Source organism: Marmota flaviventris, chromosome 10 (genome assembly GCF_047511675.1).
Source record: "Marmota flaviventris isolate mMarFla1 chromosome 10, mMarFla1.hap1, whole genome shotgun sequence".
NCBI classification, from domain to species: Eukaryota; Metazoa; Chordata; class Mammalia; order Rodentia; family Sciuridae; genus Marmota; species Marmota flaviventris.
In genome coordinates, this window is record NC_092507.1 from 18,051,457 (window position 1) to 18,058,109 (window position 6,653).

A 6,653-nucleotide genomic window follows, 5' to 3' on the forward strand; every position below is an offset into this window, starting at 1 on the left:
TTAACATCAGTGGTCACCATGGTGGCCAAGTGGACAATAGGCCTTTGCAGTTCTACAGCTCCTTGTTATCTTTATACTAATGCATTAAATCTCCCAAACTCCTATCCAGCTACCAACTCCATAATGCTATCTGATATCTAAAAGGCATACCAAAATTAACATGTCCAAAGCAGAGTTTATTTAGACCATCCTCCATCTCCTAATCTCATCTCCCATTTCATACCCACCACCATCATTTATTGAAAATTGAGTAATTAGTATTGTCAGGTTGGTGATACTGACCACCGCCCAATACCCATCATGCACATGTGTTCAATTCCCTACAGCCCATGGCAGATCACATGTCCATTCAAAACCCTCAAATAGGGTCTGGGGTTGTGGCTCAGCGGTAGAGCGCTTGCCTAGCACATGCAGGGCCCTGGGTTCCATCTTCAGCACCACATATGAATCAATTAAAAAAAAAAAAGTACTGTGTCCAACTATAACTAAAAAGTAAATATTAAAAAAAGCCAAGCACAGTGGTGTGCTTGTCGTCCCAGCTACTCAGAAGGTGGAGGAGGGAGGATCGCTTGAATCCAGAAGTTCAAGACAAGCTTGGACAACACAGACTCCATCTCAAAAACAAAACTGAACAACAATAACAACAACAAAACATCTAATAGGATTGAGCTGAATCTGCTTTGGAATTTCATTGCCACTTAATCTGCTCAAGCCTCACTAGCTGCCTTGCTGTTCCTTTAATCCCAACAAAACTAATTTCTCCTTCAAGGCCTTCAAGCTGTGCCCACTGTTCCTTCATCCTGGAAGGTGCTCCATTGTCTTATGGTGTGTTTCCTTATTTGTTTTTTTTTTTTCAGACACTTCTCTAATTCCCTCTTCTTCATTTCTATTATTACCACCTAAAATGATACAGTTTTGGGGCTGGGGATATAGCTCAGTTGGTAGAGTGCTTGCCTTGCATTCACAAGGCCCTGGGTTCAATCCCCAGCACCACACATACAAACACACACACACACACACAAAAAAAAAATGATACAGTTTTGGTCCCCAGAAACTCAGTATTGTTCATAGATAAGGCACAAATATTTGTGAACAGATGAGTCAAGGAACTTAATTGATTGTCATTGCCTCTGGACTTGCCAGACACCACTAGGGTTTGAGATAAAGCACATGAAAGGGCAAAATAACTGCTTCCCTCAAGGAACAGTCACCTTCTGAGGATAGAGGCATGCAAACCCTTTACAGATTGGACAATGTAGAGTCTAGTAGGCCAGGATTTCTACTGTGTGACCTTGGGCAAGTTATTTTACCTTGAAGTGCTGCACTTTCCCTTGAACTTGGGATCTTCCTGCCTCAGCCTCCCGAGTCCCGGGGATCACAGGTGTGCACCACTGCAGCTGGCATGCTGTTTCCTTTTCTATAAAATAGAAATGGAATCACCTCAGTAGTTCATGAGGATTTATTTTTATTTACCTATGTATTTGTTTGGTACTGGGGATTGAACCCAGGACACTTTACCCTGAGTTATATCCCCAACTTTGTTTTTTTTGTGTTTTTTGAGACAGGGTCTCTCTAAGTTGCCAGAGCTGGACTTTGTGGTGCTGGGGATTAGAACCCAGGGCCTTGTGCATGCAAGGCAAGCACTTTGTCAACTGAGCTATATCCCCAGCCTGCCAAGGCTGGACTTGAACTTGCAACTCTCCTGCCTCAGTCTCTCCAGTCATTGGGATTACAGGTGTGTGCACCTCTGCCTGGCTTTTTTTTTTTCTTTCTGTTTTTGAAGATTTAAATGTGCTGGTTAATACATAAAAAGCAAAGACACCAGGCTGGGGATCTAGCTCAGTTGGTAGAGTGCTTGCTTCACATGCACAAGGTGCTGGGTTCAATCCTCAGCACCATGGGGGACTGGAGGGGAGGCAAGGATACCATGAAGAAGTTCCTCTTTTAACTGACATGACATTTATCCATTCCAGTAATTATAGAAATTTTCTGTTTAGATGATCAAGGATTTTAGATCATAGCCCTATTTGATGCCATTTCTGTCTCTTTTTTTTAGATCATGCAGTTTAGTCGTCTTTTTTGTCACTGTGACAAAATACCTGAGAAAAGCAAAGGAGAAAATGATTACTTTGGTTCACAATTTCGGTGGTTTCAGTCCAGGGTTGGTTGCCTCCATTTCTTTAGGCCTGAAGCGAGGCAGAGCATCATGGCGGAAGGATGTGGTGGAGGAACACTGCTCAGCTCACAGCAGCCAGGAAACAGAGAGAGAGGGGAAGGGGCTGGGGACGAGATGTTGTTCCCAAAGGCACACCACCAAGGACCCACTCCCTTCAAGCAGGTCCCAGCAACTCCAGTTTCCACCACCTCCCTGCAGTCGAGGCAGAGCCCTCGTGATCCAATCTCCTGAAAGCCTCGTGCCTCTCAACATTGCTGCACTGGGGACCAAACCTTTATCCCATGAGCCTTTGGGGAACATTCCTGATTCAAACCCTAACACATGCCATAAAAGTCACCAATTTAAAGTGCACAGTTCAGTGGTCGTCAGGGTTATGCAACCATCACACTCTGCCAGAACATTTTCATCACCCCAAAGAAACCTTCCCACTAGCAGTCACTTCCAGTTCCGACAGTCCCCCAGCCCCAGCCCTCAGCATCCACTATTTGTCTACTGAGGACATTTCATTGGAATTGTACAATCTGTGACCTTTTGTGTTTGACTTCTTTCACTAGCATAATGTGCTCAAGGGTCATCCGTGTTGTGCCTTGTCTCAACACTTATTGCATTTCTTTCTGTTGCTAAATAGTATTCTCCTTTGATCAGACCATGATTTATTTATCTACTTATCAGTGGATGGATACTTGAGCTATTTCCGCTTTCTAGCTGTTATGAATAAAACTACTAAGAACATTTGTGTCCAGGCTTTGTGTGGACGTATGTTTTAGATCCTCTCAGGACATATGTCTAGGAGTGGAATTGCTGGGTCCTATGGTAACTTATGTTTAACCTGTTTTTAGGAATTGACAGACTATTTTCCAAAATGACTGCACCATTTTCCAATTCTAGCAGCAGTATAAGAAGGTTCCAGTTTCCCAATGTTGTCGCCAATGCTTGTTATTATCTCATTTTGACTTCCAATCATCCTGGTGGATGTGAATCACTCTTCACTATGGTTTGACATAAGAAGGCTTGTTGAATCTTCTGGCATGGGCTGATAGATTCTGTTTTAAGCTCATTTGTGTCTACATGCAAATGTTCCTGAAGATGTAGCTCTAGTTTTGGGTCCAGGGTTGTGTCTCCCTGTCCACAGAGTAGAATGGATGGCGGTCTGTAAGGTGCTTTGTAGTGCAGTTCTCACTTGTTTGCTTCTGGGGGAGGGGGGAACCCTGTAGGTACCAGAATCTGAGGTATACATTGGAATTGTATGAAACAGCATAGTATTTGCATATAACCTACACAATCTTCCCATGTTCCTTAAATAAGCTCTAGATTACTTGTAATACCTAACACAATGTCAATGCTATGCAAATAGTCATTAGGAATAATGACAAGAAAAAGTCTACAATGTTTGGTGCAATTTCTTTTCCGTTTGCTTTTCACCCATGCTTGGTTCAATCTGTAATGAGAGACCACTGCTATAGGGATTTGATCCTCATACCTACTTGGGAAGATTGGGATTGGGGTGGGGGGAGACTATGGTCAAGCAAAACTTGGCCCCCATTTTATGAAGAGGATCAGGAGACTTTGGGAGAAGGTGACTTAGGGTCCAGTTAAGATGGTCCCTCCCACCATCTAATAAAGAACCCAATATTTTCCTCAATGTGCCTATCTAATGTCTAGTATTATGATAATCATACCAGATGACGAGAGTCGAAACGGCCCAAAGGGTTATCAGAAGAGCAGTGGGAGTCAGGGACTCCCTAAATTGCTTAGGGCCCACTCAATTGTTGAGGCTGGCTTTGGACTTGCAATCCTCCTGCCTCAGCCTCCCAAGCCGCTGGAATTACGAGCAGGAGCCGCCTCTCATTCTCTCTATCCCTCTGCTTCTACCGCCCTCGGGCCCTCTCCTGTCTAAGCAGCTTTCTCAGATTCTTCCACGAGGTGGCGCCTGGTCCCCAGGTGGCAGTCCATCCTACCTTCCCTTGGGATTCCTTTCTCTTTTTCCTCTTTCCCTTTCCCCCATTCCTCCTTTTCCCTGGAAGTGGGAGGCTTGATTCAGTTGGCAGAGGTTTGCTGTGGGATTTTTGAGCTGGAAGAACAGCCACAGGCCTCTTGCAGGCTACAGGCCCCGCGCTGTCCCAAGCTGGAATTCCTTCACGTCCACAGATGGCTCTGTTCTCACTTAACCCCTCAGGGCCAGGAAGGAAGCTCTGGAGGATCTGGTCTGAAGGGAGTGCCTGGGTCTGACTCCAGAACCCACAGCTCAGCCTCTCGTCAGAGAGAGTGCTCGGGATGGGGGAACCTCTGTCCCTGGGCATTCCGCCACCACACCTCCATGGCTTGGCCATTATGTGGCTTCCCAGCTGACCCGGGCCAAGCAGTGCAGCCCCCCTCTCCAGTCACAGAAGGGACTCATCCCTAACAGAGCCAGTGATTTACCAAGAGAGGTCAGAGGGGGTTTTGAAGGACAGAGTTGCTTCTCGCTTCTGCAGGAGCGTTTGGAAGAGATTCTCTCTTCCCCTGGACAGCAGGTCGAGGGGATGTGGGAGCTGGAAGGGCAGGGGCTCTTCTGCCAGAAGGGATTCCTTTTGAGGATGAAGTCAACAAACAGATGAAGGGAGGGAGAGAAGAAATAAAACTAGTCTGTGGTGGTGTTAGTTTCCCATTGATGTGTAACAAGTCACCCCTAATTAGGTAGCTAAAAATACTTATCAGGTGAGCATGGTGGCTGTAATCCCAGCCATTCAGGAGGCTGAGGCAGGAGGATGGCAAATTTGAGGCCAGCCTTGGGAACTTAGCAAGACCCTGTTTCAAAGTAAAATAGAAAGAGCTGAGATTGTGGCTCAGTGATAGAGTGCTTGCCTAGCATGTGCAAGGCCCCGGGTTTGATTCCCAGTTACCACAAAGAAAAACAGAAATCATTTCACACAGCTGAGGGTTGGGAATTGGAAGAGGCCTAGGTGGCTAGTTCTGGCCTGGGGTCTCTAATGAGTCTATGGTAAGATGTTAGGAGCTGGAATGGGGCTGGAGGATCCACTAGCAAGATGGCACACTCACGTGACAATTGGCAGGAGCCTCACTTCCTCACAAGTGGGCTCTCTCTAGCAGATGGCTTCCGCCAGAATGAGGACGAAGATGATGACTGGCCGAGCCGGAAGGAAGCCACGGTGCCTTTTATGACCCAACCTCTGCCATTGCACGCTGTCATTTCTACTCTTGTCTGGTCATTAGAAGAAGTCCCTAAGTCCAGCCCACATGAAAGAGACAGTAGTGTCAAAGAACTGGTGGAGCAGTTTCCAGCCACCACTGTGGTGACATGTGAACGGCTGGATCAGCCCACACTCAAGGACCCGTCTCTGAACTTTTAGACCCACAAACTACTGAGTCCCCTTGTTGCTTAAGCCACTTTGGGTGGAGTTTTCTGTTCCCTGCCCTTCAAGGAGCTCGCCGGAAGTGCTTCCATGTCCCTCGGCTCACCCTCCAGACCTGCCATGTGTCACCTTGTCCTTCTCCTCAGTGTGTTGGTGACAGCTGAGGTCCCAGGACCTGGGTCCCAGGTCCAGAGGGGAAGAATGGGCCATCCTCAGCCGTGGGTCCCCTTTCCCCCCTAGGTTTTTAGTGGTGCATCGTCATCACACACAATAGCAGGGGTCCCTGTCGCGTACTGGCTCCTGCACAGGATAGAACAGTGTAACTTGTGTCATCCCCAGGTTCCCCTCCCTCCTTCCCTCGTTTCCTCTGGTTTTTACTGGTCTCTCTTCAGTCTCCATGAGCGTCCACACCATCTTTCTTTTCTATTTTCCCCTCTGGTTTCCATGAGTGAGAGAAAACACGACCCTTGGCTTTCTGAGTCTGATTTATTTTGCTTAACCTCATGCTCTCAAGTTCATCCATTTTCCTGCAAGTGGCATGATTTCATTTTCTTCATGGCTGAATAAACACCCCACATTTTCTTATCCATTCATCCACTGTGGACCCCCAGGCTGGCTCCATAGTGTGGTTCCTGTGAATGGTTCAGCCTTTGGTCATTTACCTCACAACAAAGTACTGGCCACCCTTCCATGCCACTGTGCGGCCCACTATGGGAGACCACATTGCTCTGCTGACTCGGGGCCCATCGTGGTCAGCCTTCATCTGTTTACTCCGAAGACATGACTTTTCATCAAGGATTTGTCCGCAAATATTTGGCAACCATTTCCAAGTCTCTCCAGCCAATCCCCTTTGAGGTGTGGGGGACAGAGGAATCATGTGGCCAAATGGGAAGAGGTCGGGTTGGTTTCCACCCTGCCTTGCTGTGTGACCTTGAGCGAGTCCCTGCTCCTCTTTGGGCCTTGTCCTCCCTTGTGGATGCAGAAGGTTGTATCAGCGTTCCTGAGGATGTTTTAGGATTTTGGGGGGTCACTTCTGTCCAGAAGAGACGTGAAATCTGAGGAGCAGCCTCACTTTGGACAAACTGGGCCTGGCGTGGTCATTCATACCTTTACAAGATAAATCC